Genomic DNA, 22,671 nt, shown 5'->3' with positions numbered 1-22,671 from the left:
GAATTATAAAGAAGAAAGTTATCTACAGACTATATAAGAATTTTATAGATTTGATCTAATCCTGAGTGAGGGCATTTTGCAATGCGGAGTTTTCCAATTTACCTCACTTTCTGTCTTCTACATTCTTTTGCTTTAGTGATTACCTGAAAAAATCCCAAAGAGCAGCAAGATTCCATGCTACCAATCCCACGGATAAGTAATGGCTTCCCCCATGTCTATCTCAATATCTGACTATGGACTTTCCTTTCAGGAACTTGTCCAAATCTTTTTTAAACCCAGATATGCTAACTGCTGATACCACATCCTCCAGCAACCAGCTCTAGAGCCTATTTGTAATACATTACAGGGGAAGAGTGTGGCACAGTGTTCAAAGCTACAGCCTCAGCACCCTGAGGTTGTGGGCTCAAACCCACACTGCTCCTTGTGACCTTAGGCAAGTCACCCAATCCCCTATTTCCCCAGGTACATCAGATAGATTGTGAGCCCATTAGGACAGAAAAGGAAAAATGCTTGAGTACCTGAATAAATTCATGTAAACCAGGGGAGTACAACCTGCGGCCCCATGAAATATTTTGTGCGGCCCTGGTCAAGGGCAATGAAGTGTTTTCCTCTGCTGCCCCTGGGTGTTGACCATCTTGGCGGCTCCCTCCTCTGTCTTGCTGCAGCGTCTGCGCATTTGTGCGGCCCCTGAAACATTTTTTTTCAGCCTATGCGGCCCAGGGAAGCCAAAAGGTTGGAGAATGGTGTAAATAATTGTAACCATTTTGTTGATGATATTCACTTTGATCTGTATTGGCAAAGTGGACTTCAAATGCCCATGTTATATGAAATTAAAATTAAATACTACTACTACTTATCATTTCTATAGGGCTGCTAGACATATGCAGTGCTATACATTAAAATATTTGAGAGACAGTCCCTGCGCAGTAGAGCTTCCAATCTAATCAATAAAATGTATGCATATTACCTAATTCAGAATACTGAAGAACGACCACATTAGTCCATATTATCGATTATTGCATTGGCTAGCGTTGGAAGCAAGAATACTATTTAAGTTTTCTTGTATTTGTTTTAAGCTGATTTCAGGAGAGTCTCCAATTTATTTGTTCCCTCACTTTGAATTTTATAGACCATCAAGGATTACAAGAAGTTCCAGCTTATTTAAACTAAACTAAACCTTAGGTTTATATACCACGCCATCTCCACAAGCATAGAGCTCGGCACGGTTTACAGGGTTAGGTTGAAAAGGAACTACAATGAAGGATTATAGGAAAGGAGCTAGGAAGATAAAGAGGGACAGGGAACCAAAAAGCGGGACGTGTTAGATTTTTGAAAAGAGCCAAGTTTTCAGGTGTTTGCGGAAGGATTGGAGGGAACTTGAAACTCTGAGCGGGGATGTGAGGTTATTCCAGAGTTCTGTGGTTCTAAAGGGGAGGGATGTTCCTAGTTTTCCTACGCGGGATATACCTTTTGTAGAGGGGAATGATAGTTTCAGTTTTTGGGAGGATCTAGTGGAATTAGGGTTAGAGGAATTCCAGAAGAGTGGGATAACGGGAGGGAGGATGCCATGTAGGATCTTGAAGGCTAAACAGGCACATTTAAAGAGGACTCTGGAGTGAACTGGGAGCCAGTGAAGTTTGGACAGGAGTGGGGAGATGTTTACCTAGCCTAAGGACCTTAGCGTTTCAGGCAGGCAAACTACAATGTTGGCTCGGTGAATGTTTTCATCAAGCTATGTCGTACTGTTCTTTTTGAAAATTAGTAAAGTCTGCTTTATTTGACAAATTTATCACTTAATTAGGTCTTTTTAAGATTGTAATTACTTTTTTAACCTTTAATTCTGGTTTTATCCTATATGTATGTACTTCGCTGATTGTTCAGTTTCTTATGGTGTAAACCACCTAGAACTCTACTTTTATACTGCCATTACTGGGTAATGGCAGTATAAAAGAATAAATTTATTATTATTATATAAATTTCTAGATTCAATTCCAAGTGCCTCTAAATGGATGGAAGAAGGGGGAGGGGACCTTCACTCTATGTAACAGAACTTGCACTCCAGAGCAAGCACAGAATAAAATCTAAAGTGAACCCCATACCCCGCATGTCTGATCCCGTAAGCTCAAAAGTCACTGTGCCTCTAACAATCGACATTAAACCACTTTTAAGCGGTTTAGCGTCGAGATATTTCAGATATTGATGTCCAAAATGGCTAATCGTGATCTTTTCCGTGGCTTGTAGCAGCCTCTTATGTAAAGGCATTGCAATGAGTTCATCAATATTAAAATCAAGCACTCCGATCGATGTCCAAATGATGCACAAAATGAAGTTCCGGCCTTTAACGATTCAAAATTAGCAGCAGGTCAGAAGGTGGCAGTAGCTTTGAAATGCACATGTTAGAAGCGTATACCGGCAGTTCTGGACCGCAGATTGCATGCGGAAGTTCATAAGAATACTTTTTATGGGATTAAGGAGCATATAATAAACACATGTTTAAAGTGCGTATCACATGCACGTGTGTTAAAGGCACATCTCATGTGCATCCATTAAAAGCGTATACCAGCTGGTCTGGGGCTACTGATTGCATACAAAAGCAGTGTAGAAAGAAAAACCATATACAGTGATGCCTTGGAATCCGAACTTAATCCGTTACAGAACCCTATTCAAGTTCCAAAACGTTTGAGTTCCAAGGCAATTTTTCCCATTGGAAATAATGGAAACTGGATTAATCCATTCCTGGGTCCCACAAACTCAAATTTTAACAGTACATACACTGGATTTTAGGGGCAGAAACACACATATACAATGTGCAGGGCGTTCGGATTCCAAAGCAGAGTTCGAATTTTGGGGCAAAATTTACTACAAAAAAAAGTTCAGATTCCAAAACGTTCGAGTTCTGGGGCATTCGGATTCCAAGGTACCACTGTATATCTTGCATTTTTACATTTGCATGGTTTGTTGTTTGTTCTCCGCCCCTCCCTTCTTATGACGTGTGCAAATGATGCACCAAAAAAGGCACACCTATGATTGATGTTCATGTGGTCCTGCGATGTAGCTATTCTGCGTATGTGTCAGTTGCTTTCTCCACGACTGATCAGAGGGGATTACAGCGGACCTCCATGAAACTCATTTGCACGCAAAGTTATTTGAACATCAATTGCCGATTTCAAATTGGACAATTTGCCAGCACCATCGCAACCCCACAAGATTTTAATGGCAATTTTAGAGCATCTGGTTCTGAGTCAGCTGTGAAATTTTGGCTTTTGATCTGAGCAAGAAATGAAACCAGAAGTCAACCTGAGTTGAGAAGTTACCTGCCTAGCTCATCTCTGTACTGCCCAGTTCAACATAAGAATAGGGCAAACCCTCCTATCCACCCCACCACCAACACACACACACAAAAATGTTGATAATTTCACATTTTGACTTATTTGCACCTGGATGAAGAATTTGAATATTCTTGGAAAAAAAATCTCGGGAGTGAATACAGTTGGCATCAATTCAAAGTAGTCTTGATTGACAAAGTGGCAAAATGAAAGAAAATGTGCTACAGACCTCAACACACCTCCTCCTTAGCTCTGTAAACACTGTGCTAATCCAGAACACACATTTTAGAAACAACAGTGAGGAATAGCTTGGGGCGGCATTGCATTATTGCAGAGCATTCTTTGTAAAGCGATAGCATGTGTTAAGTTTAGAAACTTGTATGGGAAGTTCTAGAGGCAGCAAATGTTATCGAGAAATCTAAGAAGTAGCAGCAGGAAGTCAGAATGCTTTCAGTTTGCAATCTTTCTATGCCCATTGTATCAGGATACAACAGAGAAGAGGAAAGGCTGAAATACTTTGAATTAGATCTACAATAGGAACATAGTACATGACGGCAGATAAAGACCTGAACGGTCCTTCCAGTCTGCCTGTGGCAGAGGGTACGGAACTTTGCCACTTTTTCTCAGACTCAGAATAATCCTACAGAAAAGCCGGCACTCCCCCTCCTGGCCAAGTTGTCTCAAAATCAAAGCAGCACTGCGAAAGAGTTTCCCTAGGGAGGGGGGGAGGGGAGAAAAGTAAGAAACCAGGAAGTGACTCTGAGGAACTTAAAAGGCCAAGCCAGAGTCAGGAAGAGAGAGCCCAAAGATAAGCCGTTTTGATAATCCACCGCTAAAATGCGTGCAGGCTAAACCGTTGGAAGACAGTTTAGCGATGGTGTTAAACTTTTGAGAATCTGGGCCTTAGTCTTTATCAGAAGTCCAGGAAACAGTTTAAGCAGCATTCGACCATAGCTCTTGTCAGGCAAAGAACAACAGTTTCAATGCAGAGCAACAGCCTGTGTAATAGAGGGTGGAAGACCTAGTAATGATGGAAATATGTGGTAGAAACCAGGAGGGAGAGAAGGGGGTGGCAAGGGAATGAATAAGAGAATAGTGATTACAACAGGCAGAACTATGGTAATGGGGAGTAGATTAAAGATGAAAGGGAATGAAGGGCTGGGAAATGAGTGAGATGGGGAATGGGAGAGCTAGTGGGTGAGCGAGAAAAATAGAAATTTGTTAGATAGCTGAAAAGTAAAGAGAAGGAGAAGGGTGAAAAAGAGGCTGGAATTTGAGCTGATAAAGAAGCAGAAAAGAAAAACAGAGAAGAGTTAAAAAGGAGAGAGGAGAAAAGCAGCCACTTGAAAGGGAAGGAGACTGGAGCCAACTTGATGGAAAATTTAAATGTCCAGACAACAAAGAGAGAAAAAAACATGTTATTTTGAATGTTTTAAATGTAATATGTTAAAAAAAAATACATGTACAAAGCAAATGTCTGTATAATGTTTGGTAGAAAAGGAAATGCATTTCTGTTTTTATTTCTTCAGTCGTAGTACCTGCTAAGTTTTGGGATTCCCAGTTCATTTTTTGTCTAAATATTTTTTATTTCTAACTTTTGTTCCCTTGTTCCGTATTTGATGAGCATCTATCAGTGTGCTGGAGGGGAGGCTGGGAGAAGAGGGGATTGGGTGGGGGAGGGGAGGACCCTCCTTTATTTTCTGACTTGGGCCCTAGCTTGTCTTACACGGGTCTTGACCATGCTGTATAGCTGGTGGGGATCCCCGGTTGAGGACCTCCTCTAAATAAGGACAGAACTCCCTTCTACCAAGCTCTGCAGTTGGCGACAGCATCCATACGCCACCAACAACTAAGCATGTGTGGGATGCCAGCATCGGTGACTTAGGGATGTTACTGCTGCCTTGCCAAGTTTGATAAAAAGGAATTATGGCCACTTTCAGAGAAAGTTTTCAGCTGAAAGAGCTTGGGATTATTATTAGCTAAGGTACATATTTATATTTTGAAGTGAAGGTAGGGTAGGGTAGAGAAAATTTTGTGCCCGCCCACCTTTGGTTAATGTCTACCCATAATTGGCTATCTGGCTATGTCACTGGTGCGAGAGTTAGTAGGTCGGGCTGTCCACAGACAGGAAGGAGAAAATTACAGAAAAGCTTCAAACAGAACCCAGAGATTAAGAAGCAGTGTTACTCCTCAGATCCCATGACTGGCACTATTCAGATTTGGAAGGGTGCATTGTTGGCTTGAGAGAGTAAGGGATAAGGAATGGGTAGATGCGAGAAGTGGAGGATTTTTTCACCAACAATACTTCTCGGTATTGGTTCAATCAATCATTTTGTCAAGGCTGGATTACTGCAATTCAGTGTATTTGGGTCTTTCAAAGGTCTTTCAAAGACTTCAATTAATACAGAACACTGCAGCTAAACTTATCTTCGGTAAGAGTAAATTTGATCACGTAACCCCTCTGCTCAAGGAATTACATTGGCTTCCAGTGTATCTCAGAATTCAATTTAAGTGCATTTAAGATCCTATTTGGCATTTTTATCACTTTGATTCCTTTAGACTGGAATGTTCATAGATCTCATCTTGTCAGAAATTCTCAAAAATTAAAACTTACATTTCCCTCTCAGTGGTAAAAACAGAACCTTTAAGAGATTTAGTTATTCTTTTGCTTTTAAATTAACCGAATTCTGGAATGCTTTATCGCTTACATTAAGAAGTGTAAGTTCTTTTGCTTTATTTCGGAAAGTTCTGAAAACTTTGTTGTTTGCTAAACATTTTGGAAATTAACTATTTCAGTCTACTTTTTCTTGTCAAATTTATGTATTATGTTTTACATTATTGTAAACTCCTCTTGGTTGATGACTCGGTCTATAAAACTAAGTTTTAGTTTAGTTTAGACAGAAAGAAGGAAGGTAAAAAAGAGAGATTAGGGAAAAGGAAAAGGAAGGCTGTGATGTAATGCAACTTTGGTTAGCCTCCCTCAGTACCTGGGTTGCCTTCCCTGTAACACCCCTCCCCCCCCCCCCTCATACCTTTGTTAGTAATGCCACTGTCTGGGACAAGACTTGCCTATACTCTGAGGTATCACCATTATGCAGTGATGGAGACTGCCTTCTATAAGAGTTGTGAGTGCTGCCTCCACAGTCACCTTCCTGGCTGCCCCAGGGAGCAGAAGTCAGGCCCCAGTACTGAATTTGCATCTTCCACAATGCACCACAAGATAGAGCAGCTAAGCCACTTTCTGCTAATTCTGGCTGGTTTTTGGCATCTCCGAGTAGATGAAATTCACTTTTGCCAACTCATTGCTCCCTGCCTCTCTACTCATAGATGCCAGAAAACAAGATAAATACCGTCTCATCCTAAAAAAGTGAATAATGAATAAATATCACTTGCAAACCTTCAGGTTACCTAATTCTATCTCTGCTAGTCCAGACTTGTTTCACCCTAATCTTAACATCATCCTTGACCATAACCAGTGAGGAGGCCTGTCAGCAGAGCACCCTGGAGCAATGAACTGCTTGAAAGTTATAAAAAGCTATCTGCAAGTGGAATCCAATTTCAGAAAAGAGCTTTTCAAGAAAATAGTTCCTTGGGCTTTCAAATGTCTTTGCTAATCTAATTCATTCTGTTTTCTCCTTGTTTTGTGGATAGTCTTTTCTGGACCTTCTTTCTCTTTTCCATAATTCTCATCTTTTGTCCATTGGTAAAATTAAAGCAAAGTTTTTGTTTCTAGTTCAGCCTCCCTGAGCATATTTTCAGCAGTTCACACTAAGCTAAGATACCCTATGTCTTTCTGGGTTCTAGATACCAGATATGGTTTACATCCTAAAAGCAATGTTTCCTTTGCCTCTGATGCAGGCACTAGGCTGTCAAAACACATTGGGCTTTTAATATCTGCAACGGTGAACTTCACTAATATATACCTTTTACTGTTAAAGGTTGTTCTTCTAATAAAGTATGCATTCTGTTGGCCATACAATGAGATCAATGAACATAGAAAAGAATAAACATACAAAATAATATAAAAGACTCATATTATAAACTACATAAAACATTAATATAAAAATTATTATACTTAATCACAAGAAAATCACAAAAAAAGTATAAAAAATATAGACTTATCCACGCACTCATTTTCTCAGTGGTCAATTACAGATGCGAAAGCTGGACACTACGGAAACAATCCATAAATAATATTAACTCATTCGAGCTTTGGTGTTGGAGAAGGATTTTTTTACATGCCATGGACCACCAGAAGAACCAACAAATTGATTCTGAAAGAGATCAAACGGCTATGTCACTCGAAACCCAAATGATGAAATTATGACTGTCTTATTTTGGTCATACTGTCAGAAGAGAAAGATCATTGGAGGAAGACATCATGTTTGGGAAGATCGAAGGAACCAAGTGAAGAGGGTGACCTGCAATCAGATGGCTGGACACATTGAAAACAACCATGGGGATGACGCTGGAGGACCTTACCGAACTCACACAAAACTAATTTCTTTTTAGATCTGTAATTCATCCAGTCGCTAGGACCTTAACACGAGTTGATGGCACCTAACTAACTCATTACTATAGACCGTATATGAATTCCTTTTGTTCCCACTTTAAAAATTCTTGTAGTAGTATTTGATTCCAACTTTTCATTCAAGCCCCACATTTCTTCTGCAGTTTGGCGCTATTATCACAAACTTAAACTTTTTTCATTAGTTCACCACCTTTATACCAATCAAGCTCTTAAAATGTTTATTCATTTCCTAGTAATCACGGAAATTGACTACTACAACAGTTCATTATAGAATATTACTTTCAAGAAAACATGTCGCTTGCAGTTAGTTCAAAATACTGCTGCAAAACATTTGACTGATGCAAAAGGATTTGACCACGTTACTCTATCACTTTGAGCAGAACACGGGCTTCCAATTTCCCATAGAATTTCATATAAAATACTTTCCTTAATCTATAAAATAATTCACACTCTATATCTCTTCAAACATCTGACCCCATACACACCAACAAGAACATTACGATCTCAAATTAATCTCCTCTGTATACCATCCTTACATCAAATAGTTCACAGCTCTACTAGAGCAAGCATTTAATGTTGGTAGTTCGCTCAAATGTTTCTTATCCCAGGATGTTTTCCCTGAATAAATGCGCTCTTGTTTAATTAGCGTCTTGGAATCTGTGATCCTGCACATAGGCTCAGAGATCTACTCTCTATCTAATCAAGTTTCAAGTTTCTTTATTTTTGATATACCTTCTATAAATGTATGTATTTCTCCAATCTTAGATTCGATGTTCTCTCTATTTCTAGACTTATTCAATCTAACAAATGTATTTGAATATAAACTGAGATTTATGGGCTAAAAAAATGGCCCCAAAATGGGGGTCTCGGTTTATATTGGAGTCTATGCTTAATTAGTTGTGCAACCAGTTTAAAAAATATTAAAATTTAAACTTACCTGGGGGTCTAGCTGCAGGAAATGGAGTCGCAGGTCAGGGGCAGGCCCAACATGTGAAGCAAGCATCTGATTTTTCCCAGCGGAGACTGTTTGCCGGCCACCAGGAGGAGGGGGGAGTGAGGAGTCAATAGTGCATATTTATTGACATCAGCCCTGCCTTCAGTCTCGGTCCTGGGCCTGCTAAACCAGCTGACAATAACAAAGACAGAAGCCAAAGGGCTTTCCCTCTTGCCTACATCACAATAGACTCTACTGGTCTCGATCCCAGCCCCTCTGAAGTTACTTCCTGTTTTTAAGGGATGGGATCGAGAGTGGCAGAGCCTATAGTGATGTAGGCAAGATGAAAGGCCCCATGGCTTCTGTCTTCATTATTACCATCCAGTTTATTGGGCCTGGAGCTGGAGGCAGGGCTGATGGCAGCTGAGTGCTGGAAGAGGCAAAGGGTAAAAGGTGATGGGGAGAGATCTTGGATGGAGGTGGAGAGAGAGAAAGTGTTGAGGTGTTGGAGGAAAGAGGGGAGAGGATACGAGGGAGTGTTGAAAGTTCTCAGCCTAACCAACCAACTTCCCAAATTCTGAGCTTTATTTTGCCACTGTAGCTGAAAAGAGTGTTGCCTTATTTCGTAAAGTGCCAATTTGGAGAAACAAAATTCTATGTTTTGACATTGTTTCAGATCATTGATTGAACCATATCCATATCATTTTCTTCTTGAATGTGCTGAGAACTTTCCAGCACCTCATTGTATGCTGGATGGAGGGGGCAAGACAGGAGATACTTGTTAGAAGAGTGAAAACAGAGGGGAGGGGAGAGAAAGAGAAGATGCTGGAAGGGAGATAGGAGAGTTAGCAAAAAAAAATAAAAAATCTGGCGAATAATAGGATGAGGGAGATGGAAAACTGTAAGTAGAAGCAGATAGAGATGCAGAAAAATAAATAAAGGATAACTGAGAGGAACAAGTTAAAGTCAGAGTTGGATGTAGGAGAGGAAGTGAAGAAGACAGGAAGGTGAGAAGTGGCAGATAGACTGGAAATTCTGGTAAGAAAATGAAGAAAAGACAAAAGAAAGCAGAAATTGGAAATTGGAACAAACATGAATAAAACGGCCAGACAACAAAGGTAGAAAAAATAATTTTATTTTTAATTTCAGGAACAGAAAGTGCAGTATTACAGTAAATTTACACTGCTTTCTTTTTATTTTCCAAAGTATAGAGTGCTGTTTCTATGTCTCTTTCTCTGGGGATTGCACTGCATACAGCTTAATTTTTGTCTACATTTATTTAAGTTTGTGGTTGCTTGTAATTGCGTTTTCCTATGTAAGGGTCTTGTAGTTAATATGTAAGCTTTGGGATATATGGCATGACAGATCTTTTTATTATGCTTAGTGACTTATGAGATAGCTGATGGGGAGGGAGGGTGAGCAGTCTTTATAGGCTGGCTTACCATGACAACCCAAATTTCTATATTCAAGTCAACCGTTTTCCCTCAGTTTATATTCAGATCAGGTTATATTTGAGCGTATACAAGTACAATAGTTTCAAGTTTATCAAGTTTATTAATATTTTGATATACCGACCATCACAAGTACCTGGTCGGTTTACAGTAATAAAAAATAAAAAAATTATTAAAAAGTTATATATAAAAAAGAGAAAAAATTAAAAAAAATCTATATGAAAATAGGGGGGGATAAGGTCGAAACAAAGACTTGATTACGAAGGGTATGAGACAAAAGGGAAGAAAGGGAAGTTAATTTGTAATTCAGCTCATCTTGTTTATAACTAGTTGTGAACCACTACGATGACTTGTTCCCAGAGCGGTATATCAAATTTACCCACCCCACCCCCTTTTCTAAACCACGATAGCAGTTATTAGCGCAGGGAGCCGCGCTGAATGCTTCACGCTTCTCCCGACGCTCATAGGAATGGTCTATCCCAGCATGGCAATTCTTATGTTCTTATGTGAGCCAAGTATAGGACAATCAAGCCATTGTGACAAAACTGGTGAGGGTTGGCTCTTAGACATTGGTGGAATGAGGCATTATGACATCACAGTCTCAGCTCTGGAATGTTGCTACTCTTTGGATTTCTGCCAGATACTTGGGACCTGGGTTGGCCACTGTTGGAAACAGGATACAGGGCTTGATGGATCTTCAGTCAGCAGACATTTCACTCAGTGTTCTGGCAAGGGAATGGTATTTACAATTACAGTACCTCACAGGTGTGGTGAATATGTTGACTGTGTTATAAGAAAACCATACTTGGGGGCCAGATTCTATAAATGGTGCATAACTCGTTTGGCGCTTAGGAAAAGAGCACCAACCACATGGCAGTCAAAGGCACCTAAATCGACTTAGGGCTCCTTTTACAAAGGCACGTTAGCGGTTTAACGCGCGTAATAGTGCTTGCTAAACCACCGGATGTGCTGGCCGCTACTGCCTCCTCTTGAGCAGGCCAGAGTGGGGGTTAGTGCGTGATGAAAAGGCGTGCGCGTTAAACCCGCTAGCGCAGTTTCGTAAAAGGAGCCCTTAGGCACCACTGAGCATGAACTTAGGTGCTGGTATATTATGCCAGGGTTTTCTTGGCCTAAAATGCCAGTACCTAAAATACATCTGAGCCATCTTCTCTTAATTAGTGCACGTTCTAGTTAGTGTAACACAGTAACAATTTTCAGTCAGGCAAAATCATCCTAGTGCCTATGGGAGTTCAAACCACCCTCCGAGTATCATAACGCGTTGGGGTTTCAATTCCTCATTCTTCCCAATGGGAAGGCGGCAGCTGGCACAGTAAATGTGATAAAGTTATACTCAGCTTCCCCAACCTTGATAAAGATAAAGCGAAACGTGTTGGTAGAGGGGAGAATTCTGCTGAAATGCTGAAAAGCTGTTATTCATTTAAAACTACTTCTAAATTATTTAAATTATCTAAATTATGAAATACAGAAAACAAAATAAAAATAGGAGTAAGCTTTTGCCGCGTTGGAAAGAATGAGGAATTGAACCCCAGTGAGTTATAGTACTCGGGGGGCGGGGTCTCAAATCCCATAGGCACTAGCATGATTTTGCCTACAACGAGACTTAAAATTGTTACTCTATTACAGTGGCTAAAGTAGGCATCTAACTGAATCCATGCCCAAATTCCACCGCAAATCCACCCCTAACCATGCCTACTTGCAGGTAGGTGCCTTGATGTAGACGCTTACATCAAAGTGGTAGGCGCCTACCAGCTAATTATTTTTAAAATTATTTTAATTGGGTTTCAATGGCACTTTCAATTATCGGCATCCAATAAGCCAATTTTTTTTTTTTTTTAAAGTAAGTTAGGTTCTTAGAAATTTAGGTGCCTAACTGAAGGCGCCTTTTATAGAATCAGGGCCTTGGTGTATATTATGCATCATTTAAAATGAATATGTTAAGCAGAGAAATAGCTACTTAGTTACCTGCTTAAATACCTCTTTGGAGCCATTTTCTAGCTGTCACCGCTCCCACTTTTTGGAATGTCTTCCATCATACCTCTGTTATGAAACCTCCTTAATTACATTTAAGTCTTATCTTAAAACATTTTTTTTTATTTAATGATGCCTATGAAATTACATTTTAAAGCATATCATACTTAAACAAAGATATACTTATAAAACAAATGAAAGATGTATTTATAAAAGTCCTACACCCTCATTCCTCTTGTAACTCTCCCTCAATTTCTTTCCTATCAAGATATTGCATTCCTCCCCTGGTCCTCTACCCTTTTACTCAGAGAATGACACGAGGACAAATTTTTCCCTGTCCCTGCAGGAACTCAATTTTCCTGTCCCACACCCGTGACTTTTGTCGCTGTCCCTGTCTCATTCCTGTAAGCTCTGCCTTAACCGCACAAGCCTCGAACACTTATGATTTTAAAGTGTTTGAGATTGTGCAGATGAGAACGGAGCTTAGGCATTGGTGGAATGAGGCATTATGATATCACAGTCTGAGCTCTAGAATGTTGATACTTATGATAAGCATTTAAGGCTTGTGCGGATGAGGACGGAGCTTAGGCGTTGGTGGAATGAGGCATTATGTCATCACAATCTGAGCTCTAGAATGTTGCAACTTATGATTTTAAAGTGTTTGAGGCTTGTGCAGATGAGGACGGAGCTTAGGTGTTGGTGGAATGAGGCATTATGACATCACACTCTGAGCTCTAGAATGTTGCTACTTATGATTTTAAAGTGTTTGAGATTGTTCAGATGAGGACGGAGCTTGCAGGAATGGGGAAGGGACAGGAAAAGAACTCTCTGGGATGGGACGGGAAAATGAGTTCCCATGGGGACAGGGAAAAATGTGTTCCCGTGTCATTCTCTACTTTATACTAAAATATATTTGTTTTTGTCATTACGTTAACCCCTAAATTTTATGTAATGGTTATGTCATTTTGTATCATTTTTTTCTCTTTTACACCCTTTTTTAAATTTGTAAACCGCTTAGCCTTATAATGAGCGGCATATCAAAACTTGAAACTTTTAGTAAGCTTCTACAGTGACTATGTGATAATTTTCCATGCAGTAACTGCAGAGCCTCTGCTGTAACTGTTGGCCTTCCTATGGCATCTTTCCATCAGGTTAATGCAAAGACAATCACCTTACTGCACCTGAGATGGCATTAACTGTGCCACATTATCTGCCATGCTAATTATTAATATGCAGTAATTACCTCCACATTAACTGAAAGAATTGGTCCCACCCAATTCCTGCCCATTACTCATTGCATTCCGCAGAGGGCAGTTAATGCAGGAATTAGTGCACTGTCATGCTGCTATGCTGTTAATTCCCATGTTTATTGCTCAGTGTAGCTTAGTAAATAGGACCCCACGTGTTTAAAAAAAACACATATTTCTCTTCTACATAAAATAATACAGAGAATTTTATATGTGAATTTGTACAAGCTGTTAGTGCAAAATTGCATTAACAGTTACTGCATTGGCTTGACAATTATTACATGCTAATTTGTATGTCATTGCAAAGCGTGGAAAGGGGCAGGGAATGTTTCTTACAATTAACACTTAAGCAGCTTACCACATCAGATAGCGCAGATCACTTAACACCACCTTACTGCATCATCATGCATGGAAATGTTCAATAAATATGACTGCCACTAGCTAGTAAAGGATTATTGATTGGTTGGTTGATATTATGTCATGCACATCTATGTTTTCATAAGCAACATAAGGAACATATCGCCAGCATTTGTCCTTCACTATACTCTTCCTCATGTAATAATATGCATATAACATCATAGCCATAATGCTATTAGTCCTCCCAATAGAAGCTACATGTCAGTTGCAATTAAGATACATGGTATATGTTATTTAAGGGGACGGGGACAGGAGACCAAAATCAAAAGTCAAATTAGAACTCTAACCTAGCAACTGCTGCTGTTAAAAGAAAAAAAAAATTAAAATAACTTTCATAAAATCAGACAACTAGTGGTAAAATAAAGACTTCTTGCAAAAATATATTGTAAATCAATAGAAAAGGTGCTGGAGACATCTACTGGTGATCTGCAAGATACCACTGTTTGAGGCATTGTGTATGCTTTCAGATTACTGTGAGACCTGCTAACCCCAGTTATTAGTGAATAAGTTTCATTGCATTAAATAGGACCTGTGGTAAAATAACAAATCTTAATGGGACCCCACGTTGTTACTTCCCCCTTAGTATGAAAAGTTTTATGATAACCAGAGCTGAGATTGTGATGTCATAATGCTTCATTCCACCAATGCCTAAGAACCAATCTCATCAGTGATGTCACAATGACTTGATTGCCCTATTCTTGGCTTTCTTTTATTACATATAGCAGCAATTTCAATTTCTAGATATATTTTTTTTAATTAAGGGGGAAAAAAATCAACTGGACTGCCCAGTCTATCTGATGATATCATACATCACTTATCTCGAAACAGCCGGTTTTCTTTGCACGTGTGTGGTTTATAGGTTCACCTTTTTCATCATCTGGCCAAGATGAAATAAGGAAGCAAAGACAGGATAATTTTCCGAGCCGTTTTCATGCATTTAGCTGGGCTTTCAATGATAATGCACTTTTATACTCGTAAAACTGCCTACCCAAGATGCAAACACGTATAGCCTGTATCCCCATATGTTTTCCTGCAATAAGCAGAGACATTTGGGAGGGGGGGGCAGAAGAGGGTGGGGTTGATGTTCCAAGATACAGAGGTTTCTGCCCACTTAAATTGCACTGATTGAGCCAAAAGCACATATTCGGCAACACATTCACAGAGAATGCTGCTCAATATTTGGACAGACTGCCACAACAGAGGCGGAGCCTTGAGTTACCAGGTTGAAACCAGGAGATATATGGGCACCCCAAAATTCAGTGATGGCACCCAGATATCCATCCAGTTTTTGGTTGACCTACGTTAACAATACAGATGCGCAATTAGAGGGAAAGGGCATCATGTATACCACCTTTTTGTGGTTACGCAACCACACTCAAAGCAGTTTACATATATACAGGTACTTATTTTGTATCTGGGGTAATGGAGGATTAGGGGCTCCTTTTACTAAGCTGCGTTAGCGTTTTTTGCACACGCAGCATTTTAGCGCATGCTAAACCCGCGCGCTACGCGGCTAGAACTAACGCCAGCTCAACGCTGGTGTTAAGGCCTAGCGCCTGCGTCGTTGTAGCACGCTCTGTTCCACGCGTTAAAGCCCTAATGTGGCTTAGTAAAAGGAGCCGTAAGTGTCTTGCCCGGGGTCACAAGGTGCAGCCGTAGGATTCGACCCCACAACCTCTGGGGGCAGAGGCAGCAGCCACTCCTCACCTTGCTACCAGTGAATATTGGTGGTTCCCAAGTAATCCCCAGAAGGCCACTGAGTACCCAGATATTTAATGCTGGTACCTGGCAAGGGGTCAGGACTGAATGTCCGGGTCTAATTTAACCAGCAGTGGCCAGAATTTAAAGACTTATACATGTAAATTAACCCAGAATATTTCTGTGTCCCAAAGAGCAATGCAAATGTTACCACACAGTTTATCTAGGCTAAGTTTAACGGGGAAGCACGTGTGTGCATCAGTGTTCAACATCTAACATAAGAACATAAGCAATGCCTCCGCTGGGTCAGATCTGAGGTCCATCGTGCCCAGCAGTACGCTCACGCGGCGGCCCAACAGGTCCAGGACCTATGCAGTAATCCTCTATCTATACCCCTCTATCTCCTTTTCCAGCAGGAAATTGTCCAATCCTTTCTTGAACCCCAGTACCGTACTCTGCCCTATTACACCCTCTGGAAGTGCATTCCAGATGTCCACCACACGTTGGGTAAAGAAGAACTTCCTAGCATTCGTTTTGAATCTGTCCCCGTTCAACTTTTCCGAATGCCCTCTTGTTCTTTTATTATTTGAAAGTTTGAAGAATCTGTCCCTCTCTACTCTCTCTATGCCCTTCATGATCTTATAAGTCTCTATCATATCCCCTCTAAGTCTCCTCTTCTCCAGAGAAAAGAGACCCAGTTTCTCCAATCTTTCTCTATCTCTCTCTCTTTCTCTTTCTCTTTCTCTCTCTCTCTCTATTTCTGTGTCTCTCCCTTTCTCTCTTTCTTTCTTTCCATCTCTCTCTCTCTCTCTCTCTATTTCTCTCTGTCTCCCTTTCTCTCTCTCTTTCTGTCCCTCTCTACTCTCTCTCTATGCCCTTCATGATCTTATAAGTCAGCTACTTGGCAGCTAGGCTTCAATGCTAAGAAATGCAAGATAATGCACCTGGGTAAGAGAAACCCGCGTAGAACTTATGTACTAAATGGTGAGACCTTGGTTAGGACCACGGCGGAACGTGATCTAGGGGTGATCATTAGTGAGGACATGAAGGTTGCCAATCAAGTGGAGAAGGCTTCCTCCAGGGCAAGACAAATGATGGGGTATATCCACAGAGGTTTTGTCAGCAGGAGACCTGAAGTCATGATGCCATTGTACAGAACCATGGTGAGGCCTCACTTGGAGTACTGTGTTCAGTTTTGGAGACCACACTACCGAAAGGACGTGCTGAGGATCGAGTCGGTTCAGCGAACGGCCACCAGGATGGTCTTGGGGCTCAAGGATCTCACGTATGAAGAGAGACTAAAAAAATTGTGGCTATACTCACTTGAGGAAAGAAGAGAATGGGGAGACATGATTGAGTCGGAAGAGGAGATCTTCTGGTTCATGGGACCCTCGACCACCAGAGGGCATCCGCTGAAAATCAGGGGAGGAAAGTTTCATGGCGACTCCAGGAAGTACTTCTTCACCGAAAGAGTGGTGGATCATTGGAACAGACTCCCACTGCAGGTGATTGAGGCCAGAAGCGTGGCGGATTTTAAGAGAAAATGGGATACTCACGTGGGATCTTTAAGGAAGTGAATTCAGGGGGGATCTTTAAGGGGGGGGATACTTGGAATGGGCAGACTTGGTGGGCTATAGCCCTTTTCTGCCGCTTTTTTCTATGTTTCTATGTTTCTATCATATCCCCTCTAAGTCTCCTCTTCTCCAGGGAAAAGAGACCCAGTTTCTCCAATCTTTCTCTATCTATCTCTATCTCTTTCTCTCTCCCTTTCTGTCTCTCTCTCTCTCTATTTCTGTGTCTCTCCCTTTCTCTCTTTCTTTCTTTCCATCTCTCTCTCTCTCTCTCTCTCTCTCTATTTCTCTCTGTCTCCCTTTCTCTCTCTCTTTCTGTCCCTCTCTACTCTCTCTATGCCCTTCATGATCTTATAAGTCTCTATCATATCCCCTCTAAGTCTCCTCTTCTCCAGGGAAATGAGACCCAGTTTCTCCAATTTGTACAAAGTACACATATACTTTTCACCTGAATGTACTGTACAGTTACAGAATTACCTCCAGATTGTCCAGCACAGCATTCTTATGATATTTTCAGGCAGTTTGGCCCTCTTTTACTAAGCCACAGTAGAGGTTTCTACTGCTGCTGCCCAGGGCAAGAAATGCTTTGATGCTCCTAGGAATTCTATGAGCGTCAGAGCAGTGTAGGAGCATTTAGCGCTCTAGGCCACAGTAGAAACCTTTAATAGGGGTAAGTTATAAAAATGTTTAAAAAGGAAACACCGTGAGATAGCACAGAAGAGGAATTTTCTGCCTTCGATTCAAAAGTTTTTATTTCATTCATCAACGTTGTTCTCCATTTGACTCTCTATATGTGATATCGGATATACCCGGACCCCTGAGGAAGGAGTGTTGGGTCTGCACTCCATGTACATGAGAGCCATTTTTATAGATTACTAGCTGATCACCCGGCGTTGCCCGGATATAAATTCCCTTCAGGAACATTCACTTGAGGAATAACATCACACAAATTTTCAGTTTCGGCTTCACCACACCACACCACAGCGGCACTTCCTTATATACTGTTGACTGTGACATCATTCTGACTGTGTGACATCATTCCCCAAGCTTCACACCATTGGTCAAAGCAATATCTGTCTTTTTCGATGAGTCTTTACATGTCATCCCCTTCCCACCCCCACAGTATTTTTTTCCCAGATAGCAATTGATATGTATACCAAGTTTGGTTGAAATCTGTCCATGCGTTTCGGAGTTATGCTGGAACATACATACATACATCCGATTTTATATATATATAGCTGATGCCCCCGCGTTGCATGGGTATTTAATTATAGCAATAACACTGTAAATGGATTCAAATAAAGATACTTTATAGTGGTGAATGAAATTAATTTTTTACAGCTTAATAAAAAGTACAATATTCAAATTATAATGTGAAATATTTGACAAAATGAATACAATACAACTAACGCAAAACGTGATTATAAACAACATTTTTAGTTTCACCTCCAGGAGCAAGAACATATAAATTCTTGGGTGAACCCACCCTTGAGCAAGCAACATAGAGTTGTGGGCCTTGAGACCCCCAGAACATATCACCCCAGGTAGTGAGGGATCTGCATACCAAGTTTCGTTCAAATCGGTCAAGCCGGTTTTGAATTACTGTGAGAATGGCAGCTTTTTACATTTTTTCCATTGACATGAATGGGTGAAATCTGATTTTCTGTCTGTAGCTCCGCCCACGTGAGCAGGTGGGCCGCGAGACCCCCAGAACATATCACCCCAGGTAGTGAGGGATCTGCATACCAAGTTTCGTTCAAATCGGTCAAGCCGTTTTTGCGTGATCGCGGCACATACACACATACATACCTCCGATTTTATATATATAGATAATTTTGTATAGACTTTCAATAAAGATTCCTGTACCTTGTATATTCCACTCTGCAGTTCTTTCTTTGTAGTCTGGAAAGGTCCTCCAGAGTCATCCCCATGGTTGTTTTCAACGTGTCCAGCCATCTGATTGCAGGTCGCCCTCTTTGCCTGGTTTCTTCAGTCTTTCCAAACATGATGTCCTTCTCCATTGACGTCTCTCCTCTAATGGTGTGACCAAAATAAGACAGGCGTAACTTCATCATTTGGGCTTCGAGTGACATAGCCAGTTTGATCTCTTCCAGAATCAATTTGTTAGTTCTTCTGGCAGTACACAGTATGCCTAAAATCCTTATCCAGCACCAAAACTCTAATGAGTCAATCTTCTTTCTGTCTTGTTTCTGTAGTGCCTAGCTTTCGCATCCTTAATTGAAAAAATGAAAAAATGAGTGCTTGGATAAGTCTGATCTTCGTTCGGAGTGTTACTTCCTTGTCTTTGAATACTTTGTCGAGAGCCTTCATTGAAGAGTGACCAAGTGCTATTCTGCGGAGTATTTCCTCCCTGCTAGTTGCTTCTTTGTTTACAAAAGAGCCAAGGAGACTGAAATCCTTTACAACTTATATTCTATCGCCTTCAAGCTCAAAATCTTCATCATTTTCCCTGTCCATTATCTTTGTCTTGTTTATGTTCAGTTCTAATCCCATGTTGTGACTTTTAGCTTTGACTTTTCTCAGTAGATACACCATATCTTCTTTGCTACTAGTGATGAGCGTTGTATCATCTGGACAGCACGGGTTGTTTATATTTTGGCCACCAACTTCGAAACCGATACTCGCTTCATCCAAATTTGCTTTACTGAAGATGGTTTCACCGTACAGATTGAACAGATAAGGTGACAAGATGCATCCTTGCCTGATGCAGCATTTTAATGAAAACCAATCAGTCATAGTAGATGACGGCAGATAAAGACCTGAATGGTCCATCCAGTCTGCCCAACCTGATTCAATTTAATTTTTTCTTTTCTTTTATTTTTAGCTATTTCTGGGCAAGAATCCAAAGCTCTGCCCGGTACTATGCTTAGGTTCCAACAACTGAAATCTCCTTCAAAGCTCACTCCAGTCCATCTACACCCTCCCAGCCATTGAAGCCCTCCCCAGCCTAACCTCAATCAAATGGCCATGTACCGACACAGACCATGCAAGTCTGCACAGTACTGGCCTTAGTGCTTCAATATTTACTATTATTTTCTGATTCTAGATCTTCTGTGTTCATCCCATGCTTTTTTGAACTCCGTCACCATTTTCCTCTCCACCACACCACCCTCTCCGTAAAGAACAATTTCTTTATATTGCTCTTGAGTCTCACAGTCTTTGTCTCCACCACCTCTTCTGGCAGACTATTCAATGCATCTACCACCTTTTCTGTAAAAAAGTATTTCCTTAGATTATTCCTGAGCCTATCAACTCGTAATCTCATTCTATGCCCTCTCACGCTGGAGTTTCCTTTCAATTGAAAGAGACTCGCCTCATTCCACATAAGTATTTAAACATCTCTATCATATCTTCCCTCTCCCGCAGACTTGTTGGGCCAAAGGCCCTTTTCTGCTGTCATATTCTATGTTCTATGTTTCTGTCTCCTCCAAAGTATATAGTACATTTTGAGATCTTTAAGTCTGTCCTTGTACGCCTTATGACATAGACCATCAACCATTTTAGTTGCCTTCATCTGGATAGACTCCATCCTGTTTATATCTTTATGAAAGTGCAGTCTACACAATTGTACACAATATTCTAAATGAGCTCTCATCAGAGTCTTTTTCCTACTAACTCTTCTTATGCACAAAGCATTCTTCCAGCTTTCATCATTGCATTTTCAACCTGTTTGGTCATCTTAAGATGATTACATACTATCAAACCCAAATCCTGCTTCTCTTCCATGCACAAAAGTTTTTCATCCCCTAAATTGTACTGTCCCCTCATGTTTTTGCAGCCCAAATGCATGACCTTGCATTTCTTAGCATTAAGTCTTAGTTGTCAAATTTCAGACCATTCCTCAAGCTTTGCTAGGTCTTTCCTCATGTTTTCCACACCATCAGGGGTATCTACTCTGTTGCAGATTTTGGTATTATCTGCAAAGAGGCAAATCTTACCAGACAGCCCTTCAGCAATATCACTTACAAAAATGTTATAAAGAACAGGCCCAAGAACCGAACCTTGAGGCACATCAGAGCAATCTCCATTGACCACTACCATCTGTCGTCTTCCACTCAACCAGTCCGTCACTTTGGAGCACATAATGAGGGCACTTAGTTTATTAGACGCCTGCTTGAAGCACTGTCAAAGGCCTTCCTCGTTATGAGATCAGTGACTTAAAAACCCACGCCTTAATGACTCAGTAGTTCCACTACTGATACTCAGTTGCTATTCTTAATGTAACCTGAATATTGTTGCCTACTGTAACTCAGATGTTGTTTTAAACTATCAATATTTCTCATGTATGTCATGTCTCAACCTATACTGTGTATGTACTCCTGTACCCCGTTCTGGGCTCCTTTGGGAGGATAAACTAACGAATTAAATAAATAAATAAATACACCACATCTAGTGCTCACCCTCGATCCAATTCTCTGGTCACCCACACCTAGGAAATGATGTCAGAGACAGCACTGAAGCTGACATGGTTAGTAAGTCGGTGGCTGCTTGTGCCAAAGTTGACAAGGTACAGGGAAAGGTCATGTTGCGCGGCGGGGGTGGGGGGAAAGAGGGGGAGTGCTCACCCTCTCTTCGTCAGTGCATGCAGTGTCTCCTTAGTGTGCATATTCATTGTGGATATCTTGAAAACCTGACTGGCTTGATGTGTCCCAAAGACTGGGTCAAGAAACCCCCCTCCCTCCCCCGGTTTAAATGCATTTCTATTTATTTATTCTTTTAGATCTATTAACCACCTTTTTCATGAATAGATTTGCCCCAAGCAGTTACAATTCATTCAACAGCAATCAGGTACTCCAGCATTTTCCCTATCTGTCCTGGCAGGATCACAGTCTAATGGAGTGTTAAGTGACTTGCCTAGAGCCACAAGGAGCAGGTTGGAATTAGTAACATAGTAAATGTGTGGTCCATCCAGTTTGCCCAACAATCGCATTCATCCTCAAGGCAACAAACCAGTAATTATTTGTTATACTCGCTAAGTTTCAGTGTAAGATTCCTCTCCCAGCCCGCCCCCGAGATCGATAAGACCTGCACTCTGATGATTTGAATTTGGTCTAAAATATGCGTAATTGCTCCTGATCCTTCATCCCGCCTGTGGGACAGAGACCATGGAAGTCTGCACAGCATCAACTACACTGCCCCACTGCTGGAGTTGCCGTCACAGGTAACTCCAGCCCTTCCCTGCTCCGTTTGCCATATGCAGGACACAGACCATAGAAGTCCGTCCAGCATTGTCCTCACTTCCCACTTCTGGGCTTCCTTTTAAGCACCGCTCCTGTGCATCGTAAGTGAAGTCATAGTTTTTGATCTGTCAGGTTTTGCGTTGATACTATCCTTTGTGTCTATTCCACATATTTTTGAACTCCGTCACTGTGTTTGCCTCTTCCATCTCTGTAGGGTGGGCATGGCAGGCATCTACAACCCTCCCCGTAAAGAATTTCCTGACGCTACTCCTACATCTACCACACCACAACCTCATATTATATCCT

General features: G+C 41.0%; 1 long non-coding RNA gene across 3 annotated transcripts in view; it reads right to left on the bottom strand.

The window, feature by feature from the left end:
• Window positions 1-22,671, bottom strand: part of LOC117345712 — a 46,811-nt gene that overhangs the window by 10,598 nt on the left and 13,542 nt on the right. Inside the window, exon 3 of one of the 3 annotated variants that reach the window (XR_004536491.1) lies at window positions 9,149-9,826. The exons of 1 other annotated variant lie outside the window; for it this stretch is intronic. This is a non-coding gene — a long non-coding RNA (uncharacterized LOC117345712). Of the gene's footprint in view, window positions 1-9,148; window positions 9,827-10,842; window positions 10,968-22,671 lie in introns of those variants that run through there. One more of the 3 variants, XR_004536489.1, reaches the window with a different exon arrangement.

This window comes from Geotrypetes seraphini, chromosome 11 (assembly GCF_902459505.1).
Source record: "Geotrypetes seraphini chromosome 11, aGeoSer1.1, whole genome shotgun sequence".
In the NCBI taxonomy this organism is placed as follows: domain Eukaryota; kingdom Metazoa; phylum Chordata; class Amphibia; order Gymnophiona; family Dermophiidae; genus Geotrypetes; species Geotrypetes seraphini.
The sequence above is the reverse complement of the archived record's forward strand: the minus strand, read 5'-3'. Positions and strand labels throughout refer to the sequence as shown.